At 46.6% G+C, this 22,994-nt stretch overlaps 1 protein-coding gene across 5 annotated transcripts in view; it reads left to right on the top strand.

The window, feature by feature from the left end:
• The window catches only part of GJC2 (gap junction protein gamma 2), a 132,861-nt gene that overhangs the window by 95,035 nt on the left and 14,832 nt on the right, over positions 1–22,994 (top strand). The window contains exon 1 of one of the 5 annotated variants that reach the window (XM_068235155.1): positions 15,545–16,036. The exons of the other annotated variants lie outside the window; for them this stretch is intronic. The gene's annotated coding sequence lies outside the window, so the exon portion shown is untranslated. Of the gene's footprint in view, positions 1–15,544; positions 16,037–22,994 lie in introns of those variants that run through there. 5 annotated transcript variants of the gene reach the window in all.

A 22,994-nucleotide genomic window follows, 5' to 3' on the forward strand; every position in this document is an offset into this window, starting at 1 on the left:
GAACCTACCTATCTAACCTATACTGGGGGCACCTACCTATTTAACCTATATTGGGGGCACCTACCTATCTAACCTATACTGGGGGCACCTACCTATTTAACCTATACTGGGGCACCTACCTATCTAACCTATACTGGCGCACCTACCTATCCAACCTATACTGGGGGAACCTACCTATCTAACCTATACTGGGGGAACCTACCTATCTAACCTATATGGGGGGAACCTACCTATTTAACCTATACTGGGGGTACCTACCTATCTAACCTATACTGGGGGAACCTACCTACCGAACCTATACTGGGGGAACCTACCTATCTAACCTGTACTGGGGAACCTACCTATCTAACCTATACTTGGGGCACCTACCTATTTAACCTATACTGGGGGCACCTACCTATCTAACCTATACTGGGGGCACCTACCTATTTAACCTATACTGGGGCACCTACCTATCTAACCTATACTGGGGCACCTACCTATCCAACCTATACTGGGGGAACCTACCTATCTAACCTATACTGGGGGAACCTACCTATCTAACCTATATGGGGGGAACCTACCTATTTAACCCTTACCGGGGGTACCTACCTATCTAACCTATACTGGGGGCACCTACCTATCTAACCTATACTGGGGGAACCTACCTATCTAACCTATACTGGGGGAACCTACCTATCTAACCTATACTGGGGGAACCTACCTATCTAACCTATACTGGGGGCACCTACCTATCTAACCTATACTGGGGGCACCTACCGATTTAACCTATACTGGAAGCACCTACCTATCTAACCTATACTGGGGGAACCTACCTATCTAACCTATACTGGGGGCACCTACCTATCTAACCTATACTGGGGCACATACCTATCTAACCTATATTGGTGTCAACTATACGGGCTACCCTATACTGGAGGCCTAACTAACCTATACTGGGGGCAACTATGCCTGGCTACCTATACTGGGGGGGACGAATAGCTAGCTAACTATGCTGGGGGGCACGGCTGGGGGGGGTTACACCCTTGCCCTGGGTGCAATTTAGCCTAGAAACTGTCTTGGTTTCCTCCCACATACCAAAACCATACAGATAAGTTAATTGGCTTCCCCCTAAAATTGGCCCTAGACTACGATACATACACTACACGATATAGACATTTGAAACAATAAGTAACAATGGTTTCAGGCCACAACCTTTCGTAGTGTGTCTGGGGCTGGAGGGAGCAGAGGATTTATCACTGCCGAGCTGTCTTGCATTGTTCTATATTCAGTTCCTGGTATTTTCCATTCTTTTCCCCTCAGCCGGATCCTGGCTGGCACAGTCCCGCCGGCACATGCTCCAGATGCGTTGCAGATCGCAGGAATCGCTCTCAGTCAGGCGGCACACGCGGGCCTGCAGAAAGCTCCACACTCCTCTCATTAGTTTTGCTTTGAAACATTTCAAAAATAAAGCTTGTATTTTTTTTAAGTTTTGGATTTCCTGATGACATCACGAATAGAGATGGCCAATGAGAGTTGCCCCCCTAGTGTATAAATGTGCCCCTGATCCTGCGCTGTTGTGTTGTGCTCCCCCCATCCTGTGTACTTCCCTGGTCCTGTGCTCAGGGGGTAGGGAGGACAGCACAGGATGGGTGGAGGACAGGGCAGGTACTCCACTGCTCTCCCCTGAGGAAGCAGGGCGGCCACAGACTGGGTTTATGATTGCTGTGGCTTACATGTTTGGCAGTTTAACTGCCTTAGTGTGCCAGCCCACTGCCCCGCCCATTGCTTCATGGTGCACTAGGCCATGGCCTTTGTGGCCTTGCCTCAAATCCAGCCACTGGTTTAGACACATAGGGCTTAATTCACAAAAGCGTGATAACCTTTGATAGCACGCGGACGTAAGCCTTTACGCACGCAAACCTTCGAGCACGTTTCATTGCGTGGTAAGTGCATAGCACAGCCAAGCTATCAGTTATCACGCTTTTGTGAATCAAACCCCCAGTATGCGCTATATCTTTTGGTTGCTTTCAATGTATACAATACTGTCTAAACTATTGCCCCTCCCCCCAGTCCTGTGTCATCTTTTTTACTTTATATACTCTGTTTAAGAGAGGCGCCTTATTTGTGGCTACAAGCACTATTAGGCACTGCTATTTGGCCTGAGGAAGTGTGTATGCACCCACAAAACGCATTGCCAGTGCAATACAATTCTGTTAATACGTGAATTTGTCTTCATTGCGGTAAACTGCCTCACTTATTTCATTTTATTTGTTTTTAACGCATTTTATCTTCTCTGGGCGCCTCTTTTCCCTTTATCCTGTTCAATGGACGGGTTGTTCAGAGACATAGCCCAGGATCATTGTTCCCATTTGTCTTATGATTCCTGGGCAGTGAATTCAGGTAAAACTTTCACTGAGGTTTTAAATCACTTTTCTTTTGATTGGGCAGAGCGGCGTTGCTTCTCTCAGACACAAAACAATCCTTGTCTTATCTAAACTCTGTGAGCGCTATCGCCCTTCCTGATTAGTTCCCCCCCCCCCCCCCCTCCAGATGCCCAGCTTATTATAAAGTGCTGCTTTCTGTGCCTGGCCAGTAAACGGGTCTCTCGCCGTCTCCCAGATATTATCCATTGTTTCCAGTGCAGAAATATCACCGCAAGTCGCTTGGGGGGCATCACAGATCATCTGGAAATCGCTGCCCAGCCCTGAGAACCATCATGGGAATTAGTCCCCGCTGTCATCACAATGACATCCAAGCGCTGGCCTGCCAGGCGTTTCCCATGAGCTGAGGACACGGGACCAGTGACGTCCTGATGTGCCCTGACTGCATTATTATCAATACGCGGGAGTCCTAACTCACACCAGGCCTGGTGATATCTAAATCAAAACTTGTATGTATTAAAGTGGGCCTCCGCCAGGGGCGTAGCAATAGGGGTTGCAAAGGTTGCGACCGCATCGGGGCCCTGGGGCTAGAGGGGCCCGAAAGGCCCTCCGTCAACTGCAGTATTAGCTCTCTATTGGTCCTGTGCTCGTAATAATCACTTCTATAGATACTTTGAATACTAGTAATCATTAATAAACTCTTCCCCATCCCCTTCTTGCACCTCTGACACTGTAGTTGCCATTGGCAGGTTTTGATGCGCTGTATCAATCGTTATGTATAGACTGCTTGGGGGGGCCCCATTGTAAAACTTGCATCGGGGCCCACAGCTCCTTAGCTACGCCACTGGCCTCCGCTGTAAGTTCCAAAGTGAAAAAGAGCCAGAATGACATGTGTTCACCCTCTTTTTTAACTAGGCTGACTGGTTTATTAAAGGACAACGGACGTGAGAGGGATATGGAGGCTGCCATATTTATTTCCTTTTAACGTGTTCCTGAGATAAATAAGAAGAAACATTTCATACATACCTGGGGCTTCCTCCAGCCCTCTTCAGCCTGATCACTCCCCGCCATCTTCTTCCACCTTTTGGATCATCGGTTATAGCTCCTGGTAATTTCGGCCAGTCTGCGCAGGTGCAGTGCTGCCGTGCGTACTCCCGTCTCGCTTCCGCAGTCAGGAGCAGTCTGGGCCTGTGCAGTAGTACTGTGCAGATGCAGAAAGCTCCAGGCGACAGGAGTGGGGTGGGCATGGCCAGGCCATACATGTGCAGTAAGCTCCAACTTACCGGGAGCAATAACGGAAGATGCAGGAGGCGGAGGAAGGCGGTGAGGGAGCGATCAGGCTGAAGGAAGCCCCAGGTATGTATGATTTTTTTTCTTATTCATTTCAGGTTCTCTTTAAGCAATACCATGCCTTGTAAGGGTTTTTTGCCTTCCTCTGGATCAGGAATATGTGAGGGAGCAGGCTGGTGTTGTACTTTGTTCTCTGGTTGAACTCGATGGACGTATGTCTTTTTTCCACCCAAATAACTATGTAACTATGTAACCAGTTGCCTGGCTTACCTGCTGATCCTCTGCCTCTAATCCTTTTAGCCATGGACGCTGCATACATTTGCATAAAATTAGCATACCATTTACATTGACTCGAAATTCATGATGTCATTGCCCATCACTTCCTATCTGCTTATTGAGCTCTGTGATGGTCAGTGAGGAAGGTAAATCAGCAGAATTCCTTATTTATGGGAAATGGTGAATTCCTTCCACTCCTCGCAGTAATTACAGAAGGAACGTGTGAATTGGCGCAGAGCTGCGAGCTCTAATCCCAGCGGACGTACAACAAGCAGTCGTATTTATGGAAAACCATTAAGTCCTATTTTTCCATCAGTTTTCGGGCCTGAGAATTGACTCATTTTCCGGCGATGGGTAGTTTGTGTCCCCAGATGTCATTTGTTGTGACATGAGAAAAGGCAATGGACGAGTGACTGCGGAATGCGCGGCGCGTAGATGGGAGTCTGGGGGAGGTGCCTTTTATGTAGTACAAAAACATCTTGTCTTAATAGATCTAGATCTAGAAGTGCTGGTACCTCCCTGTCACCAGGGCCACATCATGCCTTCAACACACGTTGCATGAAAGACATTTTTGTTTGCTTTTAAATCTTTTTATTGTAGCAAAATAGAAAAACATCCTGTTACAAGATCACATCTTTACAAATACAGCCACTTTTTATATTACAACTCAATCAGGCCTCTTTCACACCAAAACGTTGCGTTTTAGGGGACATTGAGGTCGCATAACGCATGGTGGTATTGAAGTTGGACGTCAGATTGAGACGCGTTATGAGGCTCTTGGTGCTATCCTGGGAAGTCCGGATCTTTTCAATGATTCGGATGATTCAAATCGGATCATTGAAAAGATCCGGATCCTTGAACCGAATCTTTGAATCATTTTGCTAGGGAAGCAGGAAGCAGGGGTGCAGCAGAGTGAGAGGCGCAGGAGAATGAAGGCACATTGAGGGTGCTAATGGAGAAGGGAGAGATGCAGCAGGAAGATTGTGCACAGAAGCTGCAGTTCCTGTTTCTTCCAGACATCCACTGTGAACTGAATCCTTCATTGTGATGATCCGGATGGTTCCACTCACAAAAAAGATCCGGATCCATGATCTGGACAACACTACAGTGCAGTGAATATTAATTAGCCATGTGGGTAGGAACAATAGTGGACTCTCCCCTTACTGAGCATGTGCAAACAGTCTAAAGCAGCTAAAACCACCTATAATGCACAGCATGCTGCACTTTCATAGAACGTGCAGCGTTACACTGTAACACAACGTGGGCACTGTGAACAGCCCATTGATCTTTCATTACTGTGAGTTGGGCTGCATTACAGGCTGCTCTAACGTGCGCCTGTAACGTCTTAGGGCCTGTACACACTGAAAAACGCAAGCAAAATCGCAAGCGCATGCGTTTTTAAAGTGCATGTAGTTTTAAAAACGCATGCGCTTTTGCCTGCGTTTTTTGTGCGTTTGCGTTTTTCTTGTAATTGCTGATTGGCTAAAGAATCCTTTGTTTTTTTTCTAGTTTACATTTCAACAGGAATCAGGAGATTGCAGAGTCTTCTGGGATACTGACTTCTGAAAAACGCAGGCAAAAACGCAAGTGCATGCGTTTTTAATGCGTTTTTCATGCGCTGCGCTTAAAAAAGCGCAGCAGGCACTGCGATTGCGTTTTTCTAAAAACGCATCGCATCAGTGTGTACAAGTCATCACGATTTTCATTCTTTTTCAAAAGACCTTGCGTTTTTAAAAACGCATGCGTTTTTAAAAACGCAACGCAAGTGCAGCAGTGTGTACAGGCCCTTACTGTGAAAGCAGCCTCAGTCTACACATCAATCCTTTGCAACAAAGCATATCATAGCCGATGCTAAGATTGAAACAATGATCATAGTGATGAAACTTGCTGTGCCACAAGAATAAAGAAAAAAAGAAAGTAGAATAGTATAAAAACCAAACCAAAATCAAACAACTTGCCATATATGTGATTGTACAGTATCATTCTCCACTGCCTTCACTGCTCTTCCCAGACCTCCAGGTAGCATAGTATGGATACAGAGGGATACAGAGGCGCCAAAAGGATAAAAGAATCTAAAAAGTTTAAAGCATGAGGAGAGAGTGGTGGACTTACCTCCTCCAAGCAGACACAAAAATTGCCAATGTATTTGTCAAATACATCAAGTTTATTTACATACTTCGGGGGACAATGCAACGCGTTTCGCAGGTTTGATCCCGCTTCATCAGGCAATAACAACGGCGCAATAGCATATGTGGTCAGTAGAAGAGCCAGGCACCTCCAATAGTGTGCCCTGTAAACTTATAATTTCTTGTAGCCTCTGTGGGTCAACATTCACAAACCCTCATTTCTTTATAGTGTTTTCGGTTTGGCCAGTAGAGTTAGCATACATAATTGCATATTTAAAGTTCACATTCACTATCTGAATAATTTCAGGTAAAGTGGGGCAGATTGGGTCTTTCCAATGCCTTGTTATAGCAATCTTTGTGGCCAGTAAAATATTGGCAATCAGTAATCGGTATTGGGCAGGTATAATGTCCAGGCCTAAATTCAGAAGAGCTAGGCCTGGGTCCATAGTAATTCTTATACCCGGTAAGTCTCTTATAAACTGAAAACATTATGCCCATAGTCTTTTAATAAAAGGGCAGCTCCACCACACATGTAACAATGTTCCTGCTTTGGAGCAATTCCTCCGGCATCTATCAGAATGAGAGGCGTTCCACAGTTTTTACCCCTTAGAGTGAACCTGAGCCGAAGGTTGGGTTCAAAATCTGACCTTACCCTGAAGAGAGGAAGCCTCAGGATCCTATTGAGGCGTTCCCCGCTGGTCTGAAGCTCCCTGTTGCTGAGTAGAGATGGCCCAAACGCTTCGCCGGCTAGCACTATTCGGCAAAGATCAGGTACGCTCTCAGCGAGCACATGGCGATATTCGACCCGCCCCCATTGGGGTAAACTTTGACCCCTTACATCACAACCAGCGTGCACATGGCAGCCAATCAGCCTGAACTCCCTCACAGACCCCCCCCCCCTCCCGCCCCCTATAAAAACGCACTCGCACGCGCCATGTTCCAGTCTGTCTTCAGCTGGAATAGAGAGAGGAAGGAACAAAGCTTGCTGGAGATAAGGAAAGCGTTAGCTAGGCCTGTTTATCTATTCGCTGACTGACTTGCTGTTAAAGCAACCCAAACCGTTCTTCTGAGGGCTACTTCATCGGTTTAATCACACATGCGCCGTGCTGTCACGCTGGCCGCCGTCATGACGCGCGGCGGCCGGCGTGTGACGTCATTCGTATCGTATACGGAAGGAGAAGGCCCGACACTAGCCAGTGTCGCCCGGGGGACCGGCTTGTCCGCGCTATGCGGACAGCCGCCGGGAGAAGAGCCAGGAGGCTGGCGTGGGACGTCCCGACCAGGGCTGGGATGGAGAAAGCCCCGGGTAAGTTCAAATTTTATTTTTACTCTGACCTCGGAGTCCCTTTAAGGTTCCTGACATTTTTGACGCTTTACCCGTGGCACTTTGATACAGCAGTAACTTTGTACTTACTTATACCACCTAATCCATCTTACCATTCATTATACCATCTTACAAAAAAGGAAGAGCTTGAAAACAGTACAAGTGCTGATCATTTAATTATTCAGGTTCTTGGTGTTCCCATGTCACTCTGCAGTCCCCCCAGCCTCCCAGGAGCATAGCACCCAACTCCTCCTCTTTCAGAGGGACAGTCCCTCTATGGGAGCCCTGTCCCTCTTTCCAACTCATTTGTCTCTCTTTCTATGTAAATATATATATTTCTCTACTAAAAAAAATGTGTTTGACTCTAAACTTTATTCCCATCCTTTAAATTGATATATTACTAATTGTAAAATGTTACTATGAAGGAAAACGAACCAGGATAGAAAGGACCAGTGTGGTTTGAATTATAAAACAACATATTTTTCCTATGAAATCTTTATGGTATGCGTGTCTAGGGTTGTGACGGGGGCGTGGTCAGGGTGTGGCAGGGGTGTGGCTTAAGTGCCCCTCTTTCTCATCTCAAAAAGTTGTGAGGTATGCAGGAGCTCTGTAAAAGGGTTAATGGGCAGTCAGGTAGTAACCGGCTGGGGATTGATGGGTGAGCAGCAGGTCTGAGCACACTGTACATATTTCATGCTCACTGCTTACTTAGTAACATTCCTGTTAGCGCTGGAATGTGTTTCTCCAGGCAAAATACACAGCTGGTACTACCAAGATGAGGAATAGAGATGCAGCGCTGTACGGTGTGTGCTGCACTTCAGCAAAGCATTGTGATGCCGTGTGACAGGCAACTGCAGGATGTGTGTTATCTGCTAAACTAGCTGCTGTTCAGTACATTGTTCCCCAAGTGTCAGCGTGTCATTGTCCTGGGACCCCCAAGTGTCAGTGTGTCATTGTCCTGTGACCCCCAAGTGTCAGCGTGTCATTGAGTCCTATGGGAGAAAAGCGCTTTACAAATGTTATTGTATTGTATTGTATTGTCCTGGGACCCCCAATTGTTAGCATGTCACTGTCATGGATCCCCTAAATGTCAATGTATAATTCATCGGTGACCCCAAGTGTCAGTGTATCACTGTTCTGTGACTCCCAAGTGTCAGTGTGTCATTGCTCTAGAACCCGCCAGTGTCAGTGTGTCATTGTTCTGTGACCCCCAAGTGTCAGCGTGTCATTGCTCTAGGACCCGCCGGTGTCAGTGTGTCATTGTTCTGTGACCCCCAAGTGTCAGTGTGTCATTGCTCTAGGACCCGCCAGTGTCAGTGTGTCATTGTTCTGTGACCCCCAAGTGTCAGTGTGTCATTGCTCTAGAACCCGCCAGTGTCAGTGTGTCATTGTTCTGTGACCCCCAAGTGTCAGTGTGTCATTGCTCTAGGACCCGCCGGTGTCAGTGTGTCATTGTTCTGTGACCCCCAAGTGTCAGTGTGTCATTGCTCTAGGACCCGCCGGTGTCAGTGTGTCATTGTTCTGTGACCCCCAAGTGTCAGTGTGTCATTGCTCTAGGACCCGCCGGTGTCAGTGTGTCATTGTTCTGTGACCCCCAAGTGTCAGTGTGTCATTGCTCTAGGACCCGCCGGTGTCAGTGTGTCATTGTTCTGTGACCCCCAAGTGTCAGTGTGTCATTGCTCTAGGACCCGCCAGTGTCAGTGTGTCATTGTTCTGTGACCCCCAAGTGTCAGTGTGTCATTGCTCTAGGACCCGCCGGTGTCAGTGTGTCATTGTCCTGGGACCCCCAAGTGTCAGTGTGTCATTGTCCTGGGACCCCCAAGTGTCAGTGTGTCATTGTCCTGTGACCCCCAAGTGTCAGTGTGTCATTGTCCTGTGACCCCCAAGTGTCAGTGTGTCATTGTCCTGTGACCCCCAAGTGTCAGTGTGTCATTGCTCTAGGACCTGCCAGTGTCAGTGTGTCATTGTCCTGGGACCCCCAAGTGTCAGTGTGTCATTGCTCTAGAACCCGCCAGTGTCAGTGTGTCATTGTTCTGTGACCCCCAAGTGTCAGTGTGTCATTGCTCTAGGACCCGCCAGTGTCAGTGTGTCATTGTCCTGGGACCCCAAAGTGTCGGCATTTTGGAATCCGAGTGTCATTGTGCTGTTCTGGATTCCATTATACGTTACAATATTATCAACTTATGTCTCTATTAATAGTAGATTAGATTATTCTCTTGTGCTGCATGACAGGTCCTCTTGCCTCAAGGCACACTCTTCCTGTATGTAAAGTCCCTGGCAGAGGACAGCGGGAATCCCAGCCCGGTGTGAAGAGGAGGATCTCAGAGGTGCTGAGTGTACTCCGCTCCCTACACCAATGATGTCAGATGGATTGTCCGCTTCCTGTCCAACCATTCTGCACTATCGCGGCCGGACAGGAAGGAGAACATTATCTAAACACATCGCTGGAAAGTGGTTATTCAGCTGCTTTTCAGCCGGTGGAAGCTGACAGGTGTGGAAAGTGTTAAACAGGGAAGCCAGATGGCTCACAAGTTGTCCAAAGGCCACGTAACACGCGTGTTGTACAGTGGTGGCTCCAGCTGCATGGGGGGGGCACAGTGGCTGGTGGGGACAATTTGGGTGATGAAAATAAATATTTGTATGGCGAGCTTTAGATCTTTTTTTGCCTAACTCAGGTGATAAAATTAAGGCTAACTAGTTCAGCAATGATAGGAACCAAATGTAAACATCACAAACAGAACTCAGAGGCTTTTGAGCAGAGCAGATCATCCAAATGATGGTGCTATTATTGAAGAAAAAGTTACCTACAGATGTACTTGGCTAGTTGGCTGGCATGCTTTAATCCTTACTTGCTAGCAAGCTGCTCCTGTGTGGACAGATCACAGGCAAATCATTCCAACCCTCTGCTTGTGTCTAAGGACTCTATAGCAAGGGGAGGGGGAAGAGGCAGAGGAGAGAAACACTGTGTATAATTCCTTATCTTACTAGCTAAGCATTGCTGGAGACTAGAGCTTATGTTTTCCAGACTGGAGGTTTTTTTTACAGACCCTATCCTCTTCTGTGTATGCTGCTGGAGCCTGGAAAGGCTAACTGTATGTTACTGAGCGGAGGGGGGGCACTTAGGGGGGCAGGGGGTGCCAGTTCCTCAGTGTAGCGCTGCCACTGGTGTTGCCCAGTAATTGGAGGCAGCCCTGAAATCTACTGTCGGTGTTTGCCATTACCACCTCTAATAACCGTCTCTCGACCATAGCTAGTCCCCCGTCATTCATTGCGAATGTACCTCACTGGATTGTGCAATTCTGGGATCTCAGCCGTCATTTGTGTACAGTTCCACCTACACCACCCAAGTGTCCATAAACACAAACATCCCGGATTAATCAACGTAAACTGCAGAACAGATGAGGGAAAGTTCTGGGCCGTTTTCAGCTGTACGACTTACAAACATGAAACCGTTCCTATGGCTTGGCCTGAAATCTCTGTTCAGTGATGGGCGCTGATCTAGCTGCTTATTATGGTTAGATGTACCATGCACTGATGAGGACTAAAGAGTCCAAAACAGGCTGTATGTATGATGGATTGTCTTGGCTCTGTAACATGTATTAGCTATAGACTCACTATACACCAGCGGTTCTGCATGTAAGCCTGGCATCAGGGATATAAAGAGATGATTTGCATATTTAGGAATGATGCATCATGGGAAGCCACAGTTGCTCACTTACAGCTGAATTTTCACAAATACCGTCAGTTTTTTTGTTTTTAAAGAGAACCCGAGGTGGGTTTGAAGAATATTATCTACATACAGAGGCTGGATCTGCAGCTGCCTATACAGCCCAGCCTCTGTTGCTATCCCAAACCCCCCTAAGGTCCCCCTGCACTCTGCAATCCCTCATAAATCACAGCCACGCTGCTGACAAACAGCTTGTCAGAGCTGGCTGTGTTTATCTCTATAGTGTCAGTCTGCTGCTCTCCCCGCCTCCTGCAGAACTCCAGTCCCCGCCTGCATCCCTTCCCTCCCTTCTGATTGGAGGGAAGGGACGGGGGCAGGGACCTGAGCTATGCAGGAGGCGGGGGAGCAGCTGAGACTGACACTACAGATGTAAACACAGCCTCACAGCACGACTGTGATTTATGAGGGATTGCAGAGTGCAGGGGGACGTTAGGGGGGTTTGGGATAGCAACAGAGGCTGGGCTGTATAGGCAGATCCAGCCTCTGTCTGCAGATAACATTCTTTAAACACACCTCGGGTTCTCTTTAAACAGGAACTTTAGCGAAAAGGGGGGGGGGGGGGGTCAATATACTGCAAAGTGAGAAGGTAAAAAAATAGAGGAGAGATCAAGAAACGATTGATATTCACCGTGTAGTTTGTTCATGTTGTTTGATCTACAATCAGCCTACACGTACTCATCTTTACTACTGGCAGACATGAACAAAAATAAACACAGCACCATCTTCCATTTATCTATAACCTCAACCCCTAACATTGCCATAGGCTAAAAGGTTTTGGTTTTTTTATAGATATACATATGCACAGAGAGAGATCTGGTTGCTTGGCAGTTGGAAACAGACGTCATTTCCCACAATGCAACAAGGTTCCCACAGTGTGATGTCAGGACCTGAAACAAGCATGAAATATTGAACTGTGTGTTGGAGACATTTTATTTTTTTCCCAGTTTGGAAAGCTGGGAGATGTGGTTATCCCCAGATTGCAGTGTGTGGTGGGGGAGGCAGGAAGGTGGTCTGGAAGGTCTCTGCGCATTCCTGCACCCTGGACCCCCAGACAGGAAGGCCTGAGCTCTATTCCTGTGACCAGGGAAGGGAAGAGGGGGACACAGCAGGATATAAGATAAAAGGGAGAGGAGCTGCTTCCCCCACTGGTATCTGATAAACAGGAGCTGGGTCAGGTCAGAGGTCACAGGTCACTTCCCCAGACCCCTCTCCATCAACACTGCAAAACCAGCCATAAGCAAAGCAGTAACAAAACCCCACATATAGAACTGCTACACAAACCATTTCGGAATTACGCTTTGTCTTTAAATTAAAAATCAAAATTGTATAAAAAACAGAAGTTTGCCTACGTAAAACAGAAGATATTTGTGATTATTCAGGTTGGAGTGAGCTCTGAGGCATCCCACAATGCACCACTGAATATGCAAATCATCCTTTGTTGCCTCTGTAAGCTAGCCACACCTCCAGATCCGCAGGAATGCAATGATGTGTCAGCTTGTTAATTGTACAGAGCCACAATAATCCAACATGCATACAGACTGTTTCAGATTGGTTGATCCTCATCAGTGCATGGCATGGATTAACGTGGCTCTATGGGGCAGGACTTGCAGCACCCAGAGTTACAGAGTACCCTGCAGATCAGATGTTTCTAACTAAAGTCAGACTGGATTTGCTACATGCTTGTTGCAGGTGTGTGATTCAGATACTACTGCAGCCAAAGAGATCAGCAAGGCACCAGGCAACTGGTATTGTTTAGAAGGCAGCAACCATTTACAGTACTTCTTACTTCAAGTGTATGGTGACATGATGGCCAGGAAAGATAGCTATTTTTTGCCTTGACTCCTGACTTTTTAGATAAGGTGAGTTTGCAGACAGGTCAGAGAAGGCATCAGCCAGGCCACTGAAAGTCCTGCAGGATCTAGGCACCTGCCTTGGTTACCTTATGGTTAATCCAGATTTGGTTAAAACTTTTTTATTTTAACCACTTGAGGACTGCAGTGGTAAACCCCCCTAAAGACCAGGGCAATTTTAACTAAATGGGCCACTGCAGCTTTAAGGCATAGCTGCAGGGCCGCACAACACAGCACACAAGTGATCCCTCCCCCCCTTTTCTCCCCACCAACAGAGCTCTCGGTTGGTGGGGTCTGATCACCCCCCCCCCCCCCCCCCTGTGATTGTTTTTTTTAAATATAAATATTTGTGTTTGTTTTTTTAATAAAATAAGCTTTTTTCTTCTGTGCTATCCCCCGCTCCCTCCCCCCCCCCCCCCCCCCCCGCCAGCCAATCAGCCTATGACAGCTGATCACTGTGCAGCCTCAGGAGGGGACAGCTGTGTCACACGGCTGTCCCCAGCACAAGTAAATAGACGGCGACCACGCCGTCTAACAGTCTCCCGAGCGGAGACTGAAGAGGGGATGGAGCTCCGCCCTCCGAGCATGAGATGCGTGCGCGCTATCTCATGCAAATTAGAGCCCCAGGACTTGACACCAATTGGCGTTAGGCGGTCCTGGGGCTGCCGCCACGACCACGCCCATTGGCCGTTAAGAAGTAAATATGGGCACACCATGACCTCCATCCATACATTTGTGAAATGCTGACCTGTCCATGTTGAGCGGAGGAACCCTTTAGGATGTAATGCCATATATCCTGTAGCGGGTGAGATAATCCCGCCTCCTGGCGTCGGGCAGAAGACAAGCGGCGGATTCTATATGTACTGGGCAGGTCCGAACAAGCGTTTATTATCAGCGTCTCGCCAGTTCTGCTTCTCCCATGACAGCTACATCTGGCCAGGGGGGAAGAGTTGTCAGAAGATCGGATTTAAAGGTTTGCTTCTGTCACATACAAATATTTCACCCACTTGTCACCTCCACATAGTTTCAGTTTTCTTGGCTTTCTTAAAGGAAAATTCCACATTCATTACAAAATTGTCCTAGACAGAAATCGATGCTTGACAAGTCATTTAGCAGCTTAGAGTGAACTCGAGGTGAGAGGGATATGGAGGCTGACATGTTTATTTCCTTTTCAATAATGCACATTCCCTGGCTGCCCTGCTGATCCTCTGCCTCTAGTACTTTTAGCCATAGACCCTGAACAAGCATGCAGCAGATCAGATGTTTCTGGCAATATTGTCAGATCTGACAAAATTAGCTGCATGATTGTTTCATGTGTTATTCAGACCCTACTGCAGCCAAAAAGATCAGCAGGGCTGCCAGGCAACTGGTATTGTTTAAAAGGAAATAAATATGGCATATTCTATTCACTTCAGTTGTCCTTTAACCACTTGAGGACCGCAGTGTTAAACCCTCCTATCGACTAGGCTCTTTTTTATTGCACTCTGGAGCTATGGAGCCCAGTGATCTGACTCCTCTCCTTTTTTTTCCCTAAGGGAACGTGCTGCCTGAGAGGTCCGATCGCTGTGGCAGTTTTAGTTTTTTTTTGTTTTCAGCCTGTATACCAGCTGTTTGTCCCTCCCCTTCCCTCCCTACTCCCTCCCCTTCCCTCCCTACTCCCTCCCCTTCCCTCCCTCCTCCCTCCCCTTCCCTCCCCTTCCCTCCCTACTCCCTCCCCTTCCCTCCTCCACTCAGTGCTTAGAATTGAACAGGACGGCGATCCGTCCTGTTCCGCCTCTCATAGGCATTAGCCTATGAGAGGACGGCGATCCCCGGCCAATCAGAGGCCGGGGATCGCCGATCTCGTACAGTGCTGCCGGAGACCGCAGCCCTGTGCGGATGTAAACAAAGCGGATTTCTTTCCCCTTTTGTTTACAAACAGACTGCTACCTGCGATCGGCAGCTCCGTGAATGGGCAGGGAACGATTGTGCAGGCGCGCGGCCGTTACCTGGGAAACTGCAGCTCCAGGACTTGACGCCAATTGGCGTTAGGCGGTCCTGGGGCTGCCGCCGCGTTCACGCCCATTGGCTTGACGCGGTCGTTAAGTAGTTAAGCCATAGACCCTGAACAAGCATGCATATCAGATGTCTATTCTATTACAAATCTGCCAAGATTAGCTGCATGCTTGTTTCAGATGTGTGATTTAGACCCTACTGACCAGAAAGATCAGCAGGGCTGCCAGGCAACTGGTATTGTTTAAAAGGATATAAATATGGCAGCTTCCATAGGTCTCACACCTCGTGTTCCTTTTAAGGTTTTTAAAAACGACTTTTCCATTTCAATCTGCAATCCACTAAGAATTTAGCTGAGTGTAAGCACTAGATGCTAACCACTCTGCTGCCCTGGGATCCTATCCAGTATTCAGCTCAGCATCGCCCGTCTTCCAGAGAAGTAACAGAAACTAATTGTTGATCCTTTTTTTTTTATTCTTCCCATCTCTGCCAAACTTTTTTTTTTTTTCAAGAGCAGAACTTTTTTAGGCCGTGGAGTTCTCAGTGACACGTGGATCGCTGCTCCCCCTCCTGCTGTATGTTTCCCATTAGCTGCCCTCCCTCCGCTCTGTTCATTTGTTTACTCTCCGGGGGAAAGAAGTCGAGGACAAGAAGGAACCAAAACGAGAGATTCCAGACGTCTCTCCTAGAATCGCAGTCAGCGCTTCGCAGGCTGGGGGGACGTCCCCCGAACACACCCGGCGATTATTCTCGGAGACAACAATAGAGAGATGGATTCTCGCAGCGCACCGGAGGCGTTTTTTTCCTTTTTATTTTTCCTGCAGGAGTGCGGAGGAAGTATGTGAACGTAAGCGAGCAGGATGTACAGCGATGGGGCACCTATACATCACGCTGACAGCATGTCTACATGCTCACAAAGACTTTCACCTCGCCACGGCGTGTTTTTTCCCGAACGTCGCGTTTGTTTTCATCCGTCGCAGTTTTTAACCTTTGAAGGATTGGCGTTCAGAAGCGCGTCTGGCGGCGTTGGACGAGGAATCGTTTCACACCTTGAAGTGACTGTCGCCCCGTGAACTGTGTCTTGTGGAGTGAGTATGTCAAACTTTTTTTCACACCAATTTTCCGACAACTTTCAAAACAAAGGGGGCCGGTTTATGAAGAGTGAATTGCCACTTTTTTATCTGCCAAATTTAAAGGAGCGATGTAGCGAGAATCTTAAAATGTAAAATATATGTAAACATATACAATTAAGAAGTACGTTTCTTCCAGAGTAAAATGAGCCATAAATTACTTTTCTCCTATGTTGCTGTCACTTACAGTAGGTAGTAGAAATCTGACAGAAGTGACAGGTTTCGGACTAGCCCATCTCCTTCTCAGAGTTTTCTTTATTTTCAAAAGCACTTCGAGAATGGCAGTCGCTCAGTCCAATTGCCAAAAAAGTGTACAGTGACCAGGGAGGCTGGCCAGCATCTTTGTATAAACCTTTTTCAAGGAGCGTCTTTATAAAGAATAAAGGCCATGCTGAGAATCCCCTATGAAGAGATGGACTAGCCCAAAACCTGTCAGTAATATCAGATTTCTATTACCTGCTGTAAGTGGCAGCAACATAGGAGAGAAGTCATTTATTGCTCATTTTACTCTGGAAGAAACGTACTTCTTATTTATATGTGTTTACATGTATTTTAAATTTTATTATTTTTGCGTCAGTGGTCCTTTAAACACTGTGTTTATAAAAGGGTGATGTACGTTGGTCACAGGTTGGTACAGGTGCCCTATATCACCGCTGATGGTTTTAGGTAAAATGGGGCCCTGGGCAAAAATGAATGTGGGGCGCCTTTCACTTTCATCCTTTACTGACCATAAACTTGTGAGGGAGACTTGTGGGGCCCTGAGGAGCTTGGGGCCCTAGACAACTGCCTAGTTTGACCCTATAGAATCCCCGGCCCTATATACCATATATGTATTGTAACTCCACCGGTGAGTTAGGCGCAGGGGGAGACGCATGTTGGTTCACCCTGCTGCCGCTGAAATTTCCAGCTCCAATAAAATTACCCCTCCAGAAACCTTGGAGGGGGTAGATTGGGTGGTCCGTCGATGGTGGATTGCCAGTGAGGCTATGGGGTGGCCTATACCTCAGAAGCGATCACGGGCCCTGAAGGCCACCACATCCGGTGAGTCCCCACCTGAAGGGGTTTTTTTGTTGCACCTTATGCAGGTTAAAAGACTCCCTTATTAAATGCAAGCATTAGTTGAAGCGCTTAAGGTGCATACACACATCAGACTAAAGTCTTTGGAAAATGAAAGATCACAGACCAATCTTACCACCCTTCATGTAGTATGAGAGCCATACTCTACACAGTCTATTCTATGGAGCTGAACTCCCCATCAGACAGAAATCTTTGCAAGATGCTGCACACACAGATGCTGTACAGACACAAAAGATCAGTATCTGCAAAAGATCTGTTCCTGCAAAATGCATTCATAGTCTATGAGATCTGCAGATCATCATACACACCTTATTTAACTGACATTCATCTGCAGATCTGAAAATCCATCCTGGTGGATCTGATCTGCAGATGAATGTCTGTTAAACAATGTGTGTATGAGGATCTGCAGATATCATAGACTATGAATGCAATTTGCAGGAACAGATCTTTGGCAGGAACAGACCTTTTGCAGATACTGATCTTTTGTGTCTGTACAGCATCTGTGTGTGCAGCATCTTGCAAAGATTTCTGTCTGATGGGGAGTTCAGCTCCATAGAATAGACTGTGTAGAGTATGGCTCTCATACTACATGAAGGGTGGGAAGATTGGTCTGTGATCTTTCATTTTCCAAAGACTTTTATCTGACGTGTGTACCCACCTTTACTCATTTTTTATAAAGACATGCGCACATCTGGTGTTAAAAAGCCGGGGCTTTATACTCTCAAATGTGCGACACAAACGTCGCACACCTATGATCCAATTTTCATTCTTTTGCCTCCATTACATCGCATGCCACAGCAACCACATTACTTGCTACTTTGCGTTGTGTTTTATCTGCGCTGTGTAGCAACGCATCACACGTTGGCACTGTGAATGCAGCCTACCTCAGGCCAGGTTCACAGTGGTCATTTGCGTGTTATAATGAGCGAGAACTGCAATAAAGAATGGACATAGACTTTAATACAAAGCCTGCATGCAGCGCGTTAGAATAACATGATCAGTTACACCGCAGTACTGTGAACAGGCCCATAGCATTGTACGGGCAGTGAGGTGACCTGCAGAATTATTCTGTTATGCAACTGACCACTGTGAACAGGGCCTAAGTGATTAGCATTGCAGTACCAATAGAGCTCATTCTGGGTGGGTTCTGACCATCATGGAGTAAGCTACTCTGACATTGCATTAGAATACTGGAATAATTGTTCTCATCTATTTTAAAGTGAACCTGAGAGAGGGAAATGGAGGCTGCCATATTGGTTTTTCCTTTTAACCACTTCTGTACCACGTGTTTTTTTGCTGATCGGTGCTGAGTGAGCTCTTCAGCCCGCAGCATCGATCAGATAGCAGCCAGGCCGATCAGACTTCCCCCCTTTTTTCCCCACTAGGGGGATGTCCTGCTGGGGGGGTCTGATCGCCACCGGCTGCTTGCGCTTGCGGGGGGGGGGGCTCTTCAAAGCCCCCCTCCGCAGCGCTTCCTGGCCTCCTTCCCCTTCCCTCCCTCTCCCTCCCCCTGTGAGCGGCGCAGGACGGATTTCCGTCCTGCGCCTGATGGGATAGGCTTTAGCCTATCAGATGCCGGCGATCCCCGGCCAATCAGAGGCCGGGGATCACCGATCTCCTCTACGGCGCTGCTGCGCAGCAGCGCCGTATACATGTAAACACCGGGGAAGATCTTCACCGTGTGTTTACATTTGCCCTGCGAGCCGCCGATCGGCTCGCAGGGTGTTCACGGAGACACCCTCCGGGAACTGACATGGAACCGCCGCTCGTATGGAATCCACTTCAGGATTCAGGGGCGTACTTAAGCATACGTAGAATCCTGAAGTGGTTAAACAATACCAGTTGCCTGGCTGTCCTGCTGCACTTTCTGGCATCAGTAGTACCTGAATCACACACCTGAAACAAGAATGCAGCTCTAATCTTGTCAGATTTGTTTTTGTCTATGGCCAGTGGCGTAGCTAAGGAGCTGTGGGCCCCGATGCAAGTTTTACATTGGGGCCCCCAAGCACTCTATACATAACAAATGATACGGTGCACCAAAACTTGCCAATGGCTATTACAGTGTCAGAGGATTACCACTATTCAAAGTATCTATAGAAGTGATTATTATGAGCACAGGACCAATAAAGAGCCAACACTGCAGTTGAGGGAGGGCCCCTCGGTCCCCTCTGGTCCAAGGGCCCCGATGCGGTTGCTACCTCTGCACCCCCTATTGCTACGAACCCTGTCTATGGCTGGAAGTTTTAGAGGCCGAGGATCAGCAGGACAGCCAGGCATTGGCAATGTGCCTTTAACCCCCAGAGACCCAAATATAGAAAAAAACTTCAAAAAAATGTTTCAACCTTTCACATGTTGTTATAGGAGGCTCGTGATGCCTAAATCAATGTTTTTTTTTTATTTTGACATTTTAGTAACTTTTTGGGAGGATGTTGTAAAATTGCAATGCTGGGCTTGTAGAGTAGCAGAAGTTCAATAGTATCACTCACACTCTGAACACATGTAAGGAACAATTAAGTTATTTTTTACTTTACAGTTTATAAAGACTCACATAAGTTCATGTATATGCACAATAACAACAGTATAATAAAGAAAAATATTTTTATTATCAATTTAATACAAAAAATGAGTATCATATAAAAAAAACCCACTGGATCCAGACTATGGCCTCGATTCATCAAGTGTTACCGAACGCTTTCCGAATGCTTTATCGAGCGTTCGGTAATTTAGCGCAAGCATGTAGCGGAAGTTAGTATTCATGAATGACATCGCAGGTCAATATCGTGCGTGCGGTAATTGTGCGGTAAATTTTCCGAAACTAGTATTCAAGAAGCAGAAAGGGGGCATGTCAGGGCGGTAAATTCCAAGTGCAGTATCGCCTGCACTGCCCTGTCGTTATTTATGTTTCTGCTGTCGGTGTATTTAACAGGAACCTGTACTGAGTACAATTATTTAAAATAAGCACATGACGTAGCTGCAAATGAATATTACATCCTTACCTTTCCTCTCAGAAGCTCACCGTTTTCTTCTTATAGTGATCCCTTCCAGTTCTAACAAGATTGTCAGGACTGAAATATACCAGTTGCTGTCAGTTATATATCAGTTATATATCAGCTGCTGTCAGATACAACTGAATGTGCAAGGTAATGTCCATGTTTCTCTATGGCTCAAGTGGGCAATATTACAGTTTAATAGTGTGCTGACCAGGAAGCTGTTATGGGGTAATGGCCTTTTGGCCCATGAATTTACTCTAAAGGCTCTATACAGTAGGTAGAGACATACATAAATTAAACAAATTAGCTAATTGCCAGCACCTAACCACAGGTATACAAAAACTCTCATTAAATTAGCTGTTAAAGAACAGGTGGTAACAGGTGATAACAGTTGATACAACAGGGCACAAAAAAGGTTAGGAAGTCTGCAAGCAGGACCCTGTGATGTACAAATTGGGTGCCTGTTTACAGTGGATGCATCAAACAATGAAAAATGTCATCAATTACCATATGTATTGGCAGGTCTGAGGGCTGCAGGAGATAGGTATTTGTGGAAGCTCCAATGACTTTCCTGCCAGGCAGGAACAGCCAGGTTTGATATTAAGGCCTGGTGCACACCAAAAACCGATAGCAGATCCGCAAAACGCTAGCGGTTTTTGAAACGCTTTTTCTTATTTTTAGGAAGCGTTTCACCTAGTGATTTGCGTTTTTGGGTAGCGTTTTTGGTGTAGTAGATTTCATATATTGTTACAGTAAAGCTGTTACTGAACAGCTTCTGTAACAAAAACACCTGCAAAACCGCTCTGAACTGGCGTTTTTCAAAGCGGTTTGCGTGTTTCCTATACTTAACATTGGAGGCAGCAACGCCTCCGCAATCCAAAAAATTCCTCACCCCGGGAGTATGCGTTTCAGCAAAATGCCTCCCGCTCTGTGATCCACCCCATTGAAATACATTACCCACGCGTTTCCACAGCCGCAAGCGGCTGTAAAAACGCGAGAAAACCCGCTCGGTGTGCACCAGCCCTAATGCTGGGCATACACGGCTCGATGCCCCCTTATCAATCGAGCCGCTGATGACTCGATTGATAATATCCGACGTGTCCGATCACCGCGGGGATCGATTCCGTGCTCGATACCCGCGGCCGGACAATAACGGCGAATCGAGCGGGAGATAAGAAGCGCCGGCGGGGACGAGTGGGAATCGATCCGGGTGCACGCGTGGACAAGCGGGGACGCAGCGGGAGTCGATCCGGCGGCTAATCGGCCGCCAGATCGACCCGTGTATTCCCAGCATTAGTCCATGTTTCATGTTTCAACTTCACACTTTCCATTCCACAACTCTTATCAGGTAGACAAATTATTCAATTAGTCATGCAAACCCCTTCATCCTCGCCTCAAAGAAAACTATCACCTTCTCAGGTTTACTGTGCAGACAAACTCTTGCTACCACTATGACCCATTGTTGTAAAATTACAACATAGAAATAACCATCTCCAAATCTCTCAATATCAGTATATTTGATGATGTTACAAAATCTGCATGATCTACACATGTTAATTATCACAGAAAAAAATATTTCAAACTTTTTATTTACTTGAGTCTTGATGTATCCTGTCCAAAACAACAAGATGATATACTCCAAAGCAGGCAACAGAGTTGTATGACTTCATGGCCAAATAAACAGACCTATTTATACATTCAATCATCCAATAGTGTTGCAGAACTGAACAATAGGTCCTATTAGTAATGTACATGAGGTTTTAAAAAGAAGAGAATGGGGGAGGGTTTTTTTTTTAGCCTTAAATGTGATGTTGTAATATTACAACACTGGGTCTCTGCGTGTTAAAGTTCTCTTGAAAGAGCAACTTTACTGATAGAAAGTCATAGGGGGGAAAATACACTGTAAAATGAGAAGTTAAAAAATAGAAGATTAGATCAAGAAATTATTGATACTCGCTGTGCAATTCATTCATGTTGTTTGATCTACAGTCACCCTGCAGCTTTACTGCTAACAGACAAGGGGGGGAAAAAAATCAAACCGCAACCATTGGTATTCTTTATAAACACACCTACTAACATTGCAAGAAGGTTGAGGGTGAGTATATGCACCCTATGGGAAGAAACACAGAGACAACGGGAGCCCAGATGGTGCAGTACGTCACAGAGATTGATGAATAAATGAAATGGTGTTGAAATAATACTCACAAAGGCGACAAGGGCAACCGACCACTGCAGGCAGGTGGAGATGCACAAACCCGACTCCACTCGGGGTACCAGGAGACCTGGCAGAGGTCGCTCTCTTGAAAAACACACTGACAAACTAGATAGTGTCAGAGACCACCAGTGGTCAGGTGTAGGAGCGCCCCACGGATGGGGTGAGACACGGTAAAAAGAGGCGCCTTGAATTCGGCTACCGGCATTTAGTGGCACGTTATTTGGCCTGAGGAAGTGGGCGAGTTCCCACGAAACGCGTTGCCTGTGCTTTTTTTTACTAATAAATATCCATTCCTATATGGGTGTGTCATCATTGAGGTAAGACACCTCATTTATTTATATTTTAGTTGCTTTTAATGTATTTTATTTACCTTGGGTGCCTCTTTACCCCTTTTTTACTACTAACATTGTGATAGGTTAAAAGGTTGTTTTTTTTTATAGATGTACACACATGTGAACATAGGGAGATTCTGGTGGAAATAGCTGTTATTTCCCACAATGCAACAATGTTCACAGACAGGACCATGGCCATGACATCACACTGTGGGAGGGGTTTCACCACAATATTAGCCACCTCTCACCCCCCCCCCCCCCCCACCCCCCTTTTTCCTTTCCCCATTATTAGAGAGAAGTTA

Source organism: Hyperolius riggenbachi, chromosome 5, assembly GCF_040937935.1.
Source record: "Hyperolius riggenbachi isolate aHypRig1 chromosome 5, aHypRig1.pri, whole genome shotgun sequence".
Lineage (NCBI taxonomy): Eukaryota > Metazoa > Chordata > Amphibia > Anura > Hyperoliidae > Hyperolius > Hyperolius riggenbachi.